The sequence below is a fragment of the Bombina bombina genome, chromosome 4, assembly GCF_027579735.1.
Source record: "Bombina bombina isolate aBomBom1 chromosome 4, aBomBom1.pri, whole genome shotgun sequence".
NCBI classification, from domain to species: domain Eukaryota; kingdom Metazoa; phylum Chordata; class Amphibia; order Anura; family Bombinatoridae; genus Bombina; species Bombina bombina.
Genome location: NC_069502.1, coordinates 1,235,372,012 through 1,235,391,295, shown reverse-complemented (window position 1 = coordinate 1,235,391,295; position 19,284 = coordinate 1,235,372,012). Strand labels below are relative to the sequence as shown.

At 43.2% G+C, this 19,284-nt stretch overlaps 1 non-coding gene across 1 annotated transcript; it reads left to right on the top strand.

The window, feature by feature from the left end:
- The first annotated feature begins 13,276 nt into the window (after positions 1 to 13,276).
- Positions 13,277 to 13,440, top strand: LOC128658496 (U1 spliceosomal RNA). The gene has a single exon (XR_008402189.1). It is a non-coding gene; the product is annotated as a U1 spliceosomal RNA (small nuclear RNA).
- The last annotated feature ends 5,844 nt before the right edge of the window (positions 13,441 to 19,284 follow it).

Here is a 19,284-nt window from a genome sequence, read left to right as displayed (position 1 = left end):
CTTATTTTTGTACATGTATGATGGGGAATACGCATATTTACAGACTGTTCAGACTAAGAAGGAGGCGAACTCCAACTTTTCATTTAATCCATTAGGGGATAAAGTCTTTTGATTATACATCCATCTCGTTTCTTTTTGTAGAAGGATTTTATTTCCTCTTCTGCTAGTTTTTACAGATTCAATCCCAACAAAAGTTAGGTCATCAATCTTAGATCTGTGGTTTTATGCAAAGTGCCTCGCAACTGGACTGTCAATATTAAAGTCTTTTATATCGTCTTGTTGTTCTGTTATACGTGAGCGGAATTCCCTATAGGTCTTTCCTATGTAGAAAAGCGGACACTAGCATGATAACAAGTATATCACACCTGTAGTGGCGCAATTGATAGCCTTCTTGACGAACTGACCGCATACACAATGGTTACACAGAGAGCATCCTACAATTTTTTGAGAATGGGTTTCCAACCATTTAGTGGTTTTAACTTGGTTGAACTTGCTTTTGACTAAAAGATCTTTTAAATTATTGTCCGTCCGTGCTGTCATCAGGGGATAGTGACCTACATATTCTTGCAGAACAGGGTCAAGAGATAGCAGGTGCCAATTACTGTGCAAAATAGATCTTATGTTCCCCCAATGGGAGTTAAACTTAGTAATGAATCTAATCTTTGTGTCAGCAACATCATTATCAGATTTTTTATTTTGAAATAGGAGATCCCTTCTTTTTTTCATTCTGGCTTTAAAAAGGGCTCTTTTTACGCATCTCCTAGAGTAACCACGTTCATGAAATCTACTGGCCATCTCAGCAGCCTGTTTGTTAAAAGTATAGTCATCAGTGCAAATTCTGCGTAGTCTCAAGAATTGCCCATATGGGACACCCTTTTTGAGGTTTTCTGGATGGTGACTAGATCCCAACAAAAGGCTGTTGGATGCCGTAGGTTTACTTCAGTTAAAATGACATTCTCTTTTTTGCTTATGAGTAGGACAAGGAAGCTAATGCTGTTACAATCATGACTACAGATTAGAAAAATATTTAGATCATTCTGATTAAAGGGACAGTCTAGTCCAAAACAAACTTTCATGATTCAGATAGGGCATGCAATATTAAACAATTTTCCAATTTACTTTTATCACCAATTTTGCTTTGTTCTATTGGTATTCTTAGTTGAAAGCTTAACCTAGGAGGTTCGTATGCTAATTTCTTAGACCTTGAAGGCTGCCTCTTAAAAATGCATTTTAACAGGTTTTTCACCACTAGAGGGTGTTAGTTCATGTTTTTCATATAGATAACACTGTGCTCATGCACGTGAAGTTACCTGGGAGCTATCACTGATTGGCTAAACTGCAAGTCTGTCAATAGAACTGAAATAAAGGGGCAGTTTGCAGAGGCTTAGATACAAGATAATCACAGAGGTAAAAAATATATAACTACAACTGTGTTGGTTATGCAAAACTGGGGAATGGGTAAAAAAGGGATTATCTATCTTTTAAAACAATAACAATTCTGGTGTAGACTGTCCCTTTAAGGACACAAAATTCAGAAGTTCCTGTTCTGTTCCTTCCCACAAAACTAAAATGTCATCCACATAACGGATCCATAGGGCTACATGCTCATCCACCCAAGCTGCATGTTCACTGAACACAATGTTTTCCCACCAACCTAGGTGTAGGCAAGCGTAGGTGGGTGCGCAAGTGGCACCCATAGCCGTTCCACATTTTTGTCTGTAGTATTTACCATTAAACAAAAAAATATTGTTATCTAATACAAATTGAAGCAAGTGAGTTACAAATTGGGTGTGTTTCTCGTGGCCTGAACCCCTAGGGTCCAAAAAAGATTTGCTTACCCTTATTCTCACTGAGTGTGGAATAGAAAAGTATAAAGACTCAACGTCTAAGGAAACTAGTAAGGTGTTATCGATAACAGTTATACAATCTAGTTTTTTAATTACATCAATGGAGTCTTGGACTAATGTCCTTAACTCAGTTACAAAAGGCTGCAAGAAGAAGTCCACGTATCTGCTAACCCCCTCAGTGGGGCCTCCTATCCCCAAGATGATGGGTCGTCCCGGGGGTTTCTGGAGTGATTAATGGAGTTTAGGAATCCAACAAAAAACAGGTGTTTTAGGTTTGGCATTATACAGGTAACTTTGTTCTTCACTGGTGATTAAATTTGATCTCCTAGCATCATTCAAAAGAAACAGTAACTCATCACCTAGATTAAGAGTTTTGCGTTATGAGTCAAATAGCAGCGTTGTGGCCCATAACGCATCATTTTCCCTACACAGCCATTACAAGTCTTGTCGGTATAGGTGTACCGCAAGCCTTTTAGCCTGTAACGCAACGTCAGTACCTTACTCCTAAAAATGACGTTTTTTCATGGGCATATATATATATTGTATTGTAATCTATAATTATTCCTTCAAATAGGATCATAAAGAAAAAATAACAAAAGTGAAGGAGCAAAAACTAGAGACTCTAGGGTTAACCAACTGCTCTTTTGGCAGTGGCCAGATCTCAAGGAATTGCGGGAGGGCCATACCTGGACAATATTTTGGTTCATGCACCATATTTTCATTTAGCAAGATCTCATACAGATTCTCTGTTGTTGATTCTCCGCTCTCACGGGTGGATGGTGAATCCTGACAAGAGTTCCTTTGTGCCAAATACCAGGGTCTGTTTTTTTTGGGACGATCATAGACTCGATCTCGATGAAGATTTTCTTAACAGAAGTCAGAAAATCCAAAGTTCTTTCTGCCTGTCTTTCCCTTCAGTCATCTGTCCGACCCTTGGTGGCACAGTGTATGGAAGTAATTGGTCTCATGGTGGTCTCCATGGACATTTTTCCTTTTACTCGCTTCCATCTGAGACCTCTACATGCTCGCTTCCATCTGATACCTCTACATGCATGCTCAGACAATGGAACGGAGACCACTCGGACCTCTCTGAGGATAGTCCTAGACAACATGATGAGAGACTCTCTGTCTTCGTGGCTCTCTCAGGATCATCTGGCCCAAGGCACATGCTTCTTGGGAGATTGTGACTAAGGATGCTAATCTTTCCGGCTGGGGAGCAGTTTGGGATCCCTTAAGAGCTCAGGGGACCTGGACTCAGGCATATTCTGCTCTTCCAATAAATATCTTAGAATTAAGAGTAATCTTCAATGCCCTGAGAGCTTAGCCTCATCTGAGTTTGGTCTTGGTTTATCAGATTTCAATCTGACAACATCATGTCAGTGGCGTATATCAACCATCATGAAGAACAAGGAGTTCCTTAGCGTTGAAGGAGGTGTTTTGCATCCTTCTGTGGGCAGATTCTCAGAACTGTCTCATCTCTGCCATTCACATCCCAGATGTAGGCAACTGGGAAGCAGATTACCTGAGCAGGCAGACGTTTCACCCAGGGGAGTGGGTTCTTCATCCGGACGTTTTCTCAATGATAACTCTCAGGTGGGGAGTTCCGGAGTTGGATCTGATGGCATCTTGTCTAAATACCAAGCTTCCAGATACGGATCCATATCAAGGGATCCGAAAGCGGTTCTGGTAGACGCTCTATCGGTTCCTTGGAATTTCGGTCCTATTTACTTTTTTCCACCATTTGCCCTCCTGCCTCTGGTTACAACCCGTATCAAACAGGAGCAGGCTTCGTGATTCTAATTGCTCCAGCTTGGCATCGCAGAATTTGGTTTGCGGACATGGTGAAGATGTCGTCCTCTCCCCCGTGGAAATTGCCGTTGAGGAAGGACCTTCTTCTTCTTCAGCGTCCTTTTCTACATCCATATCTAGATTCTCTGAAGCTGACTACATGGAGATTGAACGCCTAGTCTTGTCTAAACGAGGGTTTTCTGAAAAGTTTGACAACTTGATCCAGGCTCCTAAGCCGATAACTTGCAAGATATACCATAAGGTTTGGCGCACATCCCTTTACTGGTGTGAATCTCTTTGTTTTCCTTTGCGTAAAGTGAGAGTTCCCCGTATTCTGTCTTTTCTCCAGGAGCGTCTGGAGAAGGGCTTATTAGCCAGTTCTCTGAAGGGTCAGATTTATACCCTTTCTCTTCTGCTACATAAACGTTTGGCCGAGTTTTGTTCAGGCCCTGGTCAGAATCAGACCTGTGTTTAAACCTGTTGCTCCTCCGTGTAGCCTTAGGGGCATATTTATCAAGCTCCGTATGAAGGCTCGCCGGAAACAGAAGTTATGAAGCAGCGGTCTAAAGACTGCTGCTCCATAACCTGTCCACCTGCTCTGAGGCAGCGGACGGAAATCAACCCTGATCGAATATGATTGGGTTGATTGACACTCCCTGTTAGTGGCCAATTGGCCGTGAATCTGTAGGGGGCGGTATTGCACCAGCAGTTCACAAGAACTGCTGGTGCAATGATAAATGCAGAGAGCGTATGCTGTCGGCATTTATCGATGTGCAGCGGACATGATCCAAAATATTGGATCATGTCCGCTCGCACTATGATAATTAGGCCCCTTAATCTTGTTCTTAGGGTTCTGCAGCAGGCTCCGTTTGAGCCTATGCACTCTGTTGATATTAAATGGACAGTCTAGTCCAAAACAAACTTTCATTATTCAGATAGGGCATGTAATCTGTGTGATCTGCCCTCGCTCTGTGTGATCTGCCCTCGCTCTGTGTGATCTGCCCTCGCTCTCTGTGATCTGCCCTCGCTCTTTATGATCTGCACTCATTCTGTGTGATCTGCCCTCGCTGTGTGTGATCTGCCCTCGCTGTGTGTGATCTGCCCTCGCTTTTTGAGCCTATGCACTCTGTTGATATTAAAGGGACAGTCTAGTCCAAAAAAAAAAACTTTCATTATTCTGATAGGGCATGTAATTTTTAACACTTTTCCAATTTACTTCTATCACCAATTTTGCTTTGTTCTCTTAGTATTCTTAGTGGAAAGTTACATCTAGGAGGTTCATATGCTAATTTCTAAGTCATTGAAGGCCGCATCATAGCTTGTCAAAAACGTCACGTGACATGGCAAAAAGCCGGTCACGTGACCACCGCGCAAATTTGAACAGAGAAGTCCCGCCCCACAAAATCTGTCGCACTAGGCACCGGCCTCATTGGCCTATGCAGTAATACGCCCCTGCGGGTAAGTATTTAGTTTTAAATAGGAATAATTTAGTTAATGATTGAAATTTTTATTTAGATTTATTTTAATTATATTTAAGTTAGGGGGGTTAGGTTTAGGGTTAGACTTAGGTTTAGGGGTTAATAAATTTAAAGGATTACTTTCTGTTATAATTTTTTTTTTTTTTTTATTAAACTGACTTTATTGAAAGAAAATTATAAAGCTGACAAAAAGAAAGCACGTCTTAAAGTTTACAATTTACAGTCTGGGAGACGCAGCTCCCATCAGGTTGAATAAATACATTTTGTGTTTAACACATGTTAATCAGTAGAATATAAGTGAACCTTCCTTCTTTTGTTATGTAAATCCAATGAGATATTGTTGACTTTATATAAAATGTAAGAAGGAAAGGGGGGGTAAAAGAAAACAAAAATAAGAAAAGAAAGTAGAGGAAAAAAGAGAAAAGCAAGAGAGAAAGAGAAGAATGCTGACCGTCCCGTCAAAGTAAGGGTTCCGTAACACATCACCAAATTATGGATTCTCGAGCGTCGCATATATATCTAGAACGAGATGAGCGGCGTAAATACCTTTGGATGTTAGGACTTCCTGTCTAAATGTAGTAGATTGTGGATATTAACCTGACTGTGTGTCTAGATTTTGATTGTGATTTTTGAGGTATTCTTCCCAAGTGGTGAGCATATCTGCGTACTCGTCCATTCTATCATTTTTCATATAATAGTATTCCTCCAGTTCTAGGAGTTCCGATACCCTGCGAGACCACATCGCTATTGTTGGAGCCAACCTACTTTTCCAATTTTTTGCGATTAGAAACCATATCAGTGGGTCTAGAGGAAACTGAATCTCTAAAATCAACTCTATTTCGGTAATTGCTAGTCTCCAATATGTTTGAATTGTGTTACACCACCACCACATATGGGCCATATTGCTACCTCCGTGTTCGCATCTCCAACAACGGTCTGACCTATGGGGAAATAGGCGGTGAATTTTCCTGGGTGTGAGGTACCAACGGTGTAGTATCTTTAGGTTTAATTCAACTATGGAGAGTGAAATTTATGTTTTTGTAATGTTTTGAAAAATTGTTGCGCCAGTTTGGGGAAGAATTATGATTCCTAAATCATCCTCCCATGTCTTGAGATATTGTGGGACATGGCCAGGGGAGTTAGTTGTTAGTAATTTATAGATCAACGATAGAGTGTGGGATATCGGGGGCTCACGGAAGCATAGCGCTTCGAAGTTTGTTAGTGGTCTAACCATGTTTTTGCTCTGGTCATGCGATAGAATAAATCGGTTAACTCTGTGGTAGTTAAACCAGTTTTGGAAGTATGTGTAACCTTTATCTAGCAGCTCGCTTTGGGAGAGGATCCTGTCTCCTGTTGTTATCCTGTAAATTGGAAAGTCACGGATGTTGGAATCTGCTAAATTTGTCAGGATGCTGTGGCCTACTGTAAATTGTCCATTTACTATAAGTGAAGTGAGAGGGGATGGCTTGGAGGAAATATATGTGGTTTTGGAGAGTACTCGTTCCCATACTTCATAAGTTTCTCTAACTAATGGGGGGTGCCTTGTATCTTTTTGTAGTGTGTTTTCTCTAAACTCTAACACACTCTACCTAGGTGGGGAACACCAGAGATTAAGTGCTCTAGTTGTACCCATCTTTTGTGGTCGTAGTGGATGTGCCAATCCACTATTCTTTGCAGGAAGATAGCTTGTCTGTATAACATTATATTAGGGATAGTCAATCCTCCCTGAGGTTTTGGTTTTTGCATAATGTGGTGTTTGATTCTAGGAGGTTTTCTAGCCCATACAAAATCGCTAAACGCTTTTTGGATACTTGCTAGGTAAGATGTTGGTAAGGGGATAGGCAATGCTTGCATGATATATAATAGTCTTTGGAAGACATTCATTTTAAGGGAGTTTATTTTGCCTGACCATGAGAGTCTTTTTGATAGCCAGGAAGATAGGTCTCTAATTATGTTTTTTTTGATAGGTTCATAGTTTTTGGAAAAGGTTTCTTCTAACGTAACTGCTAGTTCAATACCTAGATAGTGTAGCGAGTGTTTGCACCAGGAAAAGGGGGTCATTTGTTTAACTCTAAGGAGAGTAGGTGTATCTAGGTTAATATTTAACACTTCAGATTTTGTAGAGTTGATCTTAAAATTGGAGAGCACGTGAAATTGTTTGAAATCTCTTAATAATGGGGGGATAGAGTGTTCCGGATCGGTGAGTGTAAATAAAATGTCATCTGCGAATAGGGAGAGGACGTATGATTGGGACCCTATTTGAATCCCTTTTATATTTGGGTTTTGCCGTATCTTGGCTGCAAGGGTTTCGATAAAGCATGCAAATAAGAGGGGGGATAGAGGGCATCCCTGACGGGTTCCGTTGGATATCTTAAAGGGGTCGGATAAAGTTCCATTCAATAATATCCTGGCATTGGGGTGAGAGTAAAGGGAAAAAATTCTGTCTAATATTTTGGGGCCAAAGCCCATAGTTTCCAATGTAGCACGTAAATATGACCAGTCAACACGGTCAAAGGCCTTTTCTGCGTCTATAGACAGTAGGATCCCTTGGGTGCCTCTGTCTTGTAAAAATTGGATAAGGTTTAAGGCCCTGACCGTGTTGTCTTTGGCCTCTCTCTGAGGTATAAATCCCACCTGGTCCTGGTGGATTATGTCTCGTAACAGGAGGTTTATACGATTCGCTATCACTTTAGCATAGATTTTTAAGTCGGTATTCAGGAGCGATATTGGCCTGTAATGTGATGGATGGTCTAAGGGTTTGTTAGGTTTAGGTAGTAAAATGATATGGGCCTCCAGTGCCCTAGAAGACAGTGATTTGGATTTGTCTATATAGTTGAAGAAACGGGTAAGCTGGGGTAGTAATTCCTCCTGAAACAGTTTATAGTATTTGTTACTAAATCCATCAGGACCAGGTGTTTTGCCATTTGGAAGGTCTTTAATAACTGTTTTGATTTCTTCTAATGTTATAGGTTCGTCTAATTGAGATTTTTGGTGAGAGGAAATTTGGGGGAGATGGAGGTCGGCCAAGAATTTAGCTACTGCTTGAGATTTAGTGTCTTGTTCTAGGGGTGAACTGTTAGATGTACTGTGTAAGTTGTAGAGTTTTTGATAGTAGTCCCTGAATGTGTTTGCTATAGATTTGGAGGTAAAGTGTTCCTTGTTATGATCGTCTTTTATGTGTAGGATGTATGATTTGTGTGTTTTTTGTTTTAAATAGCGTGCCAACGAACGGCCTGACTTTTTCCGTCCTTCGTAGTTTACTTGTTGCAGTTTTAGAGATTGTTTTTTGTGTTCTTTGTTGTAAAAGGCTGCTAGTTTGTCTCTTTCTAACTGCAAAGCAATTTGTAACTGTATATCTGAAGGGGTTTTCTTATGGCTCTGCTCTAATGCTTCTATGTTGGCTAGGAGTGAAGTTAAGTATATACACTTTTTTTTCAATAAGGAGGCTTTTATACCTATAAATTCCCCTCTAAGCACACATTTGTGGGCTTCCCATACATTATCTTGGCTCAAATCTTGGTTGGTGTTAAAGGAAAAATATTCTGTGATGGTTTTTACTATGTGTTGGGCTACCAGGGGATCTGACAGTAATTGGTCGTCTAGTCTCCAAATGAAATCACGGATCGGCTTAGTTGGCCAGGTGAGTGTGCCTAGAACTGCTGCGTGGTCTGACCAAGTGAGGGGAGAGATTTGCGTGTCGTGGAATAGTGCCAGTCCCGTAACGTCAGTAAATATGTAGTCAATTCTGGTATTGAGTTTGTGGGGATACGAGTAAAAAGTGTAATTTCTTGTCTCCGGGTTCGAGACCCTCCAAAGGTTGTGGGCAACTAGTTTTCTAAGGTAAGCGTTAGTACGGTTAATCTGGGAGATTGTTATTGAGGAGAGTGAGGACGAGCAGTCTAGTCAGGGATTTAGTGGCATATTCAGGTCTCCGCAAAGTATCAGAACCCCTTTTCTCCAACATAGGTGTGTCCGGTCCACGGCGTCATCCTTACTTGTGGGATATTCTCTTCCCCAACAGGAAATGGCAAAGAGCCCAGCAAAGGTGGTCACATGATCCCTCCTAGGCTCCGCCTACCCCAGTCATTCTCTTTGCCGTTGTACAGGCAACATCTCCACGGAGATGGCTTAGAGTTTTTTAGTGTTTAACTGTAGTTTTTATTATTCAATCAAGAGTTTGTTATTTTGAAATAGTGCTGGTATGTACTATTTACTCAGAAACAGAAAAGAGATGAAGATTTCTGTTTGTATGAGGAAAATGATTTTAGCAACCGTCACTAAAATCCATGGCTGTTCCACACAGGACTGTTGAGAGCAATTAACTTCAGTTGGGGGAACAGTGAGCAGTCTCTTGCTGCTTGAGGTATGACACATTCTAACAAGACGATGTAATGCTGGAAGCTGTCATTTTCCCTATGGGATCCGGTAAGCCATGTTTATTAAGATCGTTAATAAGGGCTTCACAAGGGCTTATTAAGACTGTAGACTTTTTCTGGGCTAAATCGATTCATTATTAACACATATTTAGCCTTGAGGAATCATTTATTCTGGGTATTTTGATATAATAATATCGGCAGGCACTGTTTTAGACACCTTATTCTTTAGGGGCTTTCCCAAATCATAGGCAGAGCCTCATTTTCGCGCCGGTGTTGCGCACTTGTTTTTGAGAGGCATGACATGCAGTCGCATGTGAGAGGAGCTCTGATACTTAGAAAAGACTTTCTGAAGGCGTCATTTGGTATCGTATTCCCCTTTGGGCTTGGTTGGGTCTCAGCAAAGCAGATACCAGGGACTGTAAAGGGGTTAAAGTTAAAAACGGCTCCGGTTCCGTTATTTTAAGGGTTAAAGCTTCCAAATTTGGTGTGCAATACTTTTAAGGCTTTAAGACACTGTGGTGAAAATTTGGTGAATTTTGAACAATTCCTTCATGTTTTTTCGCAATTGCAGTAATAAAGTGTGTTCAGTTTAAAATTTAAAGTGACAGTAACGGTTTTATTTCTCCAACATAGGTGTGTCCGGTCCACGGCGTCATCCTTACTTGTGGGATATTCTCTTCCCCAACAGGAAATGGCAAAGAGCCCAGCAAAGCTGGTCACATGATCCCTCCTAGGCTCCGCCTACCCCAGTCATTCTCTTTGCCGTTGTACAGGCAACATCTCCACGGAGATGGCTTAGAGTTTTTTAGTGTTTAACTGTAGTTTTTATTATTCAATCAAGAGTTTGTTATTTTAAAATAGTGCTGGTATGTACTATTTACTCAGAAACAGAAAAGAGATGAAGATTTCTGTTTGTATGAGGAAAATGATTTTAGCACCGTAACTAAAATCCATGGCTGTTCCACACAGGACTGTTGAGAGCAATTAACTTCAGTTGGGGGAACAGTGTGCAGTCTCTTACTGCTTGAGGTATGACACATTCTAACAAGACGATGTAATGCTGGAAGCTGTCATTTTCCCTATGGGATCCGGTAAGCCATGTTTATTAAGATAGTAAATAAGGGCTTCACAAGGGCTTATTAAGACTGTAGACTTTTTCTGGGCTAAATCGATTCATTATTAACACATATTTAGCCTTGAGGAATCATTTAATCTGGGTATTTTGATAAGATTATATCGGCAGGCACTGTTTTAGACACCTTATTCTTTAGGGACTTTCCCTAATCATTGTCAGAGCCTCATTTTCGCGCCGGTATGGCGCACTTGTTTTTGAGAACAATGGCATGCAGCTGCATGTGTGTGGAGCTCTGATACATAGAAAAGTCTTTCTGAAGGCATCATTTGGTATCGTATTCCCCTTTGGGCTTGGTTGGGTCTCAGCAAAGCAGATTCCAGGGACTGTAAAGGGGTTAAATATAAAAACGGCTCCGGTTCCGTTATTTTAAGGGTTAAAGCTTCCAAATTTGGTGTGCAATACTTTTAAGGCTTTAAGACACTGTGGTGAAATTTTGGTGAATTTTGAACAATTCCTTCATACTTTTTCGCAATTGCAGTAATAAAGTGTGTTTAGTTTAAAATTTAAAGTGACAGTAACGGTTTTATTTTAAAACGTTTTTTGTGCTTTGTTATCAAGTTTATGCCTGTTTAACATGTCTGAACTACCAGATAGATTGTGTTCTGACTGTGGGGAAACCAAGGTTCCTTCTCATTTAACTATATGTATTTTATGTCATAAAAAAATTTAGTAAAAATGATGCCCAAGATGATTCCTCAAGTGAGGGGAGTAAGCATGGTACTGCATCATCCCCTCCTTCGTCTACACCAGTCTTGCCCATACAGGAGGCCCCTAGTACATCTAGTGCGCCAATACTCCTTACTATGCAACATTTAACGGCTGTAATGGATAATTCTATCAAAAACATTTTAGCCAATATGCCCACTTATCAGCGAAAGCGCGACTGCTCTGTTTTAGAAAATTCTGTAGAGCATGAGAACGCTGATGATATGGTTTCTGAAGGGCCCCTACACCAGTCTGAGGGGGCCAGGGAGGTTTTGTCTGAGGGAGAAATTTCAGATTCAGGAAACATTTCTCAACAAGCTGAACCTGATGTGATTACTTTTAAATTTAAGTTGGAACATCTCCGCGCTCTGCTTAAGGAGGTGTTATCCAATTTGGATGATTGTGATTATCTGGTCATTCCAGAACCACTATGTAAAATGGAAAAGTTCTTAGAGGCCCCGGGGCCCCCCGAAGCTTTTCCTATATCCAAGCGGGTGGCGTACATTGTTAGTAAAGAATGGGACAGGCCCGGTATACCTTTAGTACCTCCCCCCATATTTATAAAATTGTTTTCCTATAGTCGACCCCAGAAAGGACTGATGGCAGACAGTCCCCAAGGTCGAGGGGGCGGTTTCTACTCTACACAAGCGCGCCACTATACCCATAGAAGATAGTTGTGCTTTCCAAGATCCTATGGATAAAAAATTAGAAGGTCTGCTAAAGATGTTTGTTCAGCAAGGTTCCCTTCTACAACCAATTGCATGCATTGTCCCTGTCACTGCAGCCGCGTGTTTCTAGTTTGATGAGCTAGGAAAGGCGATTATTAGTAATTCTTCTTCTTATGAGGAGATTATGGACAGAATTCGTGCTCTTAAATTGGCTAATTCTTTCACCCTAGACGCCACCTTGCAATTGGCTAGGTTAGCGGCGAAAAAATTCTGGGTTTGCTATTGTGGCGCAGAGCGCTTTGGTTAAAATCTTGGGCAGCGGATGCGTCTTCCAAGAACAAATTGCTTGACATTCCTTTCAAGGGGAAAACACTCTTTGGCCCTGACTTGAAAGAGATTATCTCTGATATCACTGGGGGCAAGGGCCACGCCCTTCCTCAGGATAGGTCTTTTCAAGACCAAAAATAAACCTAAGTTTCGTCCCTTTCGCAGAAACGGATCAGCCCCAAGGGCTACGTCCTCTAAGCAGGAAGGTAATACTTCTCAAGCCAATCCAGCCTGGAGACCTATGCAAGGCTGGAACAAAGGAAAGCAGGCCAGGAAACCTGCCACTGCTACCAAGACAGCATGAAATGCGGGCCCCCGATCCGGGACCGGATCTGGTGGGGGGCAGACTCTCTCTCTTCGCTCAGGCTGGGGCAAGAGATGTTCTGGATCCTTGGGCGCTAGAAATAGTCTCCCAAGGTTATTCTCTGGAGTTCAAGGGGCTTCCTCCAAGGGGGAGGTTCCACAGGTCTCAGTTGTCTTCAGACCACATAAGAAGACAGGCATTCTTACATTGGGTAGAAGACCTGCTAAAAATGGGAGTGATTCATCCTGTTCCATTAGGAGAACAAGGGATGGGGTTCTACTCCAATCTGTTCATAGTTCCCAAAAAAGAGGGAACGTTCAGACCAATCTTAGATCTCAAGATCTTGAACAAGTTTCTCAAGGTTCCATCGTTCAAGATGGAAACCATTCGAACACTTCTTCCTTCCATCCAGGAAGGTCAATTCATGACCAAGGTGGATTTCAAGGATGCGTATCTACATATTCCTATCCACAAGGAACATCATCGGTTCCTAAGGTTTGCATTCCTGGACAAGCATTTCCAGTTCGTGGCGTTTTCTTTCGGATTAGCCACTGCTCCTAGGATTTTCTCATAGGTACTAGGGTCCCTTCTGGCGGTGCTAAGACCAAGGGGCATTGCTGTAGTACCTTACTTGGACGACATTCTGATATACTTACCTGGCAGGGGAGATACCATGATCATGAAGGTGGTTCTCCCAGGGTGAGGCTCATCCATTGCACTCCGGTTGTGTTGACCCTTGCGATTTCCCCAAATGTGGGAGACTCGACTGCATAATTTGTGGTAGTGGGGGACTGCGTTCGCGCTTTCCCCTGAAATCGAGCGTCGTCCCTTCCTCAAGTAAAGGCTCACACGGACATTGTCCTGGCCTTTCTCAGATCTCACGGATGGAAAGTGAACGTGGAAAAGAGTTCTCTATCTCCGTCAACGAGGGTTCCCTTCTTGGGAACTATAATAGACTCCTTAGAAATGAGGATTTTTCTGACAGAAGCCAGAAAAACAAAACTTCTAGACTCTTGTCGGATACTTCATTCCGTTCCTCTTCCTTCCATAGCGCAGTGCATGGAAGTGATAGGTTTGATGGTAGCGGCAATGGACATAGTTCCTTTTGTGCGCATTCATCTAAGACCATTACAACTGTTCATGCTCAGTCAGTGGAATGGGGACTATTCAGACTTGTCTCCGAATATACAAGTAAATCAGAGGACCAGAGACTCATTCCGTTGGTGGCTGTCCCTGGACAACCTGTCACAAGGGATGACCTTCCGCAGACCAGAGTGGGTCATTGTCACGACCGACGCCAGTCTGATGGGCTGGGGCGCGGTCTGGGGATCCCTGAAAGCTCAGGGTCTTTGGTCTCGGGTAGAATCTCTTCTACCGATAAATATTCTGGAACTGAGAGCGATATTCAATGCTCTCAAAGCTTGGCCTCAGCTAGCGAGGGCCAAGTTCATACATCAACCATCAGGGGGGAACAAGGAGTTCCCTAGCGATGGAAGAAGTGACCAAAATCATTCTATGGGCGGAGTCTCACTCCTGCCACCTGTCTGCTATCCACATCCCAGGAGTGGAAAATTGGGAAGCGGATTTTCTGAGTCGTCAGACATTGCATCCGGGGGAGTGGGAACTCCATCCGGAAATCTTTGCCCAAGTCACTCAACCGTGGGGCATTCCAGACATGGATCTGATGGCCTCTCGTCAGAACTTCAGAGTTCCTTACTACGGGTACAGATCCAGGGATCCCAAGGCGGCTCTAGTGGATGCACTAGTAGCACCTTGGACCTTCAAACTAGCTTATGTGTTCCCGCCGTTTCCTCTCATCCCCAGGCTGGTAGCCAGGATCAATCAGGAGAGGGCGTCGGTAATTTTGATAGCTCCTGCGTGGCCACGCAGGACTTGGTATGCAGATCTGGTGAATATGTCATCGGCTCCACCATGGAAGCTACCTTTGAGACGAGACCTTCTTGTTCTAGGTCCGTTCGACCCACTCCAGCTGACTGCTTGGAGATTGAACGCTTGATCTTATCAAAGCGAGGGTTCTCAGATTCTGTTATTAATACTCTTGTTCAGGCCTGAAAGCCTGTAACCAGAAAAATTACCACATAATTTGGTATATCTGTTGGTGTGAATCTGCAGGATTCCCTTGGGACAAGGTTAAGATTCCTAAGAGTCTATCCTTCCTTCGAGAAGGATTGGAAAAAGGATTATCTGCAAGTTCCTTGATGGGACAGATTTCTGCCTTGTCTGTGTTACTTCACAAAAAGCTGGCAGCTGTGCCAGATGTTCTAGCCTTTGTTCAGGCTCTGGTTAGAATCAAGCCTGTTTACAAAATTTTGACTCCTCCTTGGAGTCTCAACCTAGTTCTTTCAGTTCTTCAGGGGGTTCCGTTTGAACCCTTACATTCCGTTGATATTAAGTTATTATCTTGGAAAGTTTTGTTTTTGGTTGCAATTCTTCTGCTAGAAGAGTTTCAGAATTATCTGCTCTGCAGTGTTCTTCTCCTTATCTGGTGTTCCATGCAGATAAGGTGGTTTTGCGTACTAAACCTGGTTTTCTTCCAAAAGTTGTTTCTAACAAAAACATTAACCAGGAGATAGTTGTGCCTTCTTTGTGTCCTAATCCAGTTTCAAAGAAGGAACGTTTGTTGCACAACTTGGATGTAGTTCGTGCTCTCAAATTTTACTTAGCAGCTACTAAGGATTTCAGACAAACTTTGTCTTTGTTTGTTGTTTATTCTGGTAAACGGAGAGGTCAAAAAGCAACTTCTACCTCTCTCTCCTTCTGGATTAAAAGCATTATCCGATTGGCTTATGAGACTGCCGGACGGCAGCCTCCTGAAAGAATCACAGCTCACTCCACTAGGGCTGTGGCTTCCACATGGGCCTTCAAGAACGAGGCTTCTGTTGATCAGATATGTAAGGCAGCGACTTGGTCTTCACTGCACACTTTTTCTAAATTTTACAAATTTGATACTTTTGCTTCTTCTGAGGCTATTTTTGGGAGAAAGGTTTTGCAAGCCGTGGTGCCTTCCATTTAGGTGACCTGATTTGCTCCCTCCCTTCATCCGTGTCCTAAAGCTTTGGTATTGGTTCCCACAAGTAAGGATGACGCCGTGGACCGGACACACCTATGTTGGAGAAAACAGAATTTATGTTTACCTGATAAATTACTTTCTCCAACGGTGTGTCCGGTCCACGGCCCGCCCTGGTTTTTTTTAATCAGGTCTGATGGTTTATTTTCTTTAACTACAGTCACCACGGTAACATATGGTTTCTCCTATGCAAATATTCCTCCTTAACGTCGGTCGAATGACTGGGGTAGGCGGAGCCTAGGAGGGATCATGTGACCAGCTTTGCTGGGCTCTTTGCCATTTCCTGTTGGGGAAGAGAATATCCCACAAGTAAGGATGACGCCGTGGACCGGACACACCGTTGGAGAAAGTAATTTATCAGGTAAACATAAATTCTGTTTTTAAAACGTTTTTTGTACTTTGTTATCAAGTTTATGCCTGTTTAACATGTCTGAACTACCAGATAGACTGTGTTCTGAATGTGGGGAAGCCAGAATTCCCATTCATTTAAATAAATGTGATTTATGTGACAATGACAATGATGCCCAAGATGATTCCTCAAGTGAGGGGAGTAAGCATGGTACTGCATCATTCCCTCCTTCGTCTACACGAGTCTTGCCCACTCAGGAGGCCCCTAGTACATCTAGCGCGCCAATACTCCTTACTATGCAACAATTAACGGCTGTAATGGATAATTCTGTCAAAAACATTTTAGCCAAAATGAACACTTATCAGCGTAAGCGCGACTGCTCTGTTTTAGATACTGAAGAGCATGACGACGCTGATAATAATGGTTCTGAAGGGCCCCTAACCCAGTCTGATGGGGCCAGGGAGGTTTTGTCTGAGGGAGAAATTACTGATTCAGGGAACATTTCTCAACAAGCTGAACCTGATGTGATTACGTTTAAATTTAAGTTGGAACATCTCCGCATTCTGCTTAAGGAGGTATTATCCACTCTGGATGATTGTGACAAGTTGGTCATCCCAGAGAAACTATGTAAAATGGACAAGTTCCTAGAGGTCCCGGGGCTCCCAGAAGCTTTTCCTATACCCAAGCGGGTGGCGGACATTGTTAATAAAGAATGGGAAAGGCCCGGTATTCCTTTCGTCCCTCCCCCCATATTTAAAAAATTGTTTCCTATGGTCGACCCCAGAAAGGACTTATGGCAGACAGTCCCCAAGGTCGAGGGAGCGGTTTCCACTTTAAACAAACGCACCACTATACCCATAGAGGATAGTTGTGCTTTCAAAGATCCTATGGATAAAAAATTAGAAGGTTTACTTAAAAAGATGTTTGTTCAGCAGGGTTACCTTCTACAACCAATTTCATGCATTGTCCCTGTAGCTACAGCCGCATGTTTCTGGTTCGATGAGCTGATAAAGGCGGTCGATAGTGATTCTCCTCCTTATGAGGAGATTATGGACAGAATCAATGCTCTCAAATTGGCTAATTCTTTCACCCTAGACGCCACTTTGCAATTGGCTAGGTTAGCGGCTAAGAATTCTGGGTTTGCTATTGTGGCGCGCAGAGCGCTTTGGTTGAAATCTTGGTCAGCTGATGCGTCTTCCAAGAACAAGCTACTTAATATTCCTTTCAAGGGGAAAACGCTGTTTGGCCCTGACTTGAAAGAGATTATCTCTGATATCACTGGGGGTAAGGGCCACGCCCTTCCTCAGGATCGGCCTTTCAAGGCAAAAAATAAACCTAATTTTCGTCCCTTTCGTAGAAATGGACCAGCCCAAAGTGCTACGTCCTCTAAGCAAGAGGGTAATACTTCTCAAGCCAAGCCAGCTTGGAGACCAATGCAAGGCTGGAACAAGGGAAAGCAGGCCAAGAAACCTGCCACTGCTACCAAGACAGCATGAAATGTTGGCCCCCGATCCGGGACCGGATCTGGTGGGGGGCAGACTCTCTCTCTTCGCTCAGGCTTGGGCAAGAGATGTTCTGGATCCTTGGGCGCTAGAAATAGTCTCCCAAGGTTATCTTCTGGAATTCAAGGGGCTTCCCCCAAGGGGGAGGTTCCACAGGTCTCAGTTGTCTTCAGACCACATAAAAAGACAGGCATTCTTACATTGTGTAGAAGACCTGTTAAAAATGGGAGTGATTCATCCTGTTCCATTAAGAGAACAAGGGATGGGGTTCTACTCCAATCTGTTCATAGTTCCCAAAAAAGAGGGAACGTTCAGACCAATCTTGGATCTCAAGATCTTAAACAAGTTTCTCTAGGTTCCATCGTTCAAGATGGAAACCATTCGAACTATTCTTCCTTCCATCCAGGAAGGTCAATTCATGACCACAGTGGATTTAAAGGATGCGTATCTACATATTCCTATCCACAAGGAACATCATCGGTTCCTAAGGTTCGCATTCCTGGACAAGCATTACCAGTTCGTGGCGCTTCCTTTCGGATTAGCCACTGCTCCAAGGATTTTCACAAAGGTACTAGGGTCCCTTCTAGCTGTGCTAAGACCAAGGGGCATTGCTGTAGTACCTTACTTGGACGACATTCTGATTCAAGCGTCGTCCCTTCCTCAAGCAAAGGCTCACACGGACATTGTCCTGGCCTTTCTCAGATCTCACGGATGGAAAGTGAACGTGGAAAAGAGTTCTCTATCTCCGTCAACAAGGGTTCCCTTCTTGGGAACAATAATAGACTCCTTAGAAATGAGGATTTTTCTGACAGAGGCCAGAAAAACAAAACTTCTAGACTCTTGTCGGATACTTCATTCCGTTCCTCTTCCTTCCATAGCGCAGTGCATGGAAGTGATCGGTTTGATGGTAGCGGCAATGGACATAGTTCCTTTTGCGCGCATTCATCTAAGACCATTACAACTGTGCATGCTCAGTCAGTGGAATGGGGACTATACAGACTTGTCTCCGAAGATACAAGTAAATCAGAGGACCAGAGACTCACTCCGTTGGTGGCTGTCCCTGGACAACCTGTCACAAGGGATGACATTCCGCAGACCGGAGTGGGTCATCGTCACGACCGACGCCAGTCTGATGGGCTGGGGCGCGGTCTGGGGATCCCTGAAAGCTCAGGGTCTTTGGTCTCGGGAAGAATCTCTTCTACCGATAAATATTCTGGAACTGAGACCGATATTCAATGCTCTCAAGGCTTGGCCTCAGCTAGCGAGGGCCAAGTTCATACGGTTTCAATCAGACAACATGACAACTGTTGCGTACATCAACCATCAGGGGGGAACAAGGAGTTCCCTAGCGATGGAAGAAGTGACCAAAATCATTCTATGGGCGGAGTCTCACTCCTGCCACCTGTCTGCTATCCACATCCCAGGAGTGGAAAATTGGGAAGCGGATTTTCTGAGTCGTCAGACATTGCATCCGGGGGAGTGGGAACTCCATCCGGAAATCTTTGCCCAAGTCACTCAGCTGTGGGGCATTCCAGACATGGATCTGATGGCCTCTCGTCAGAACTTCAAAGTTCCTTGCTACGGGTCCAGATCCAGGGATCCCAAGGCGGCTCTAGTGGATGCACTAGTAGCACCTTGGACCTTCAAACTAGCTTATGTGTTCCCGCCGTTTCCTCTCATCCCCAGGCTGGTAGCCAGGATCAATCAGGAGAGGGCG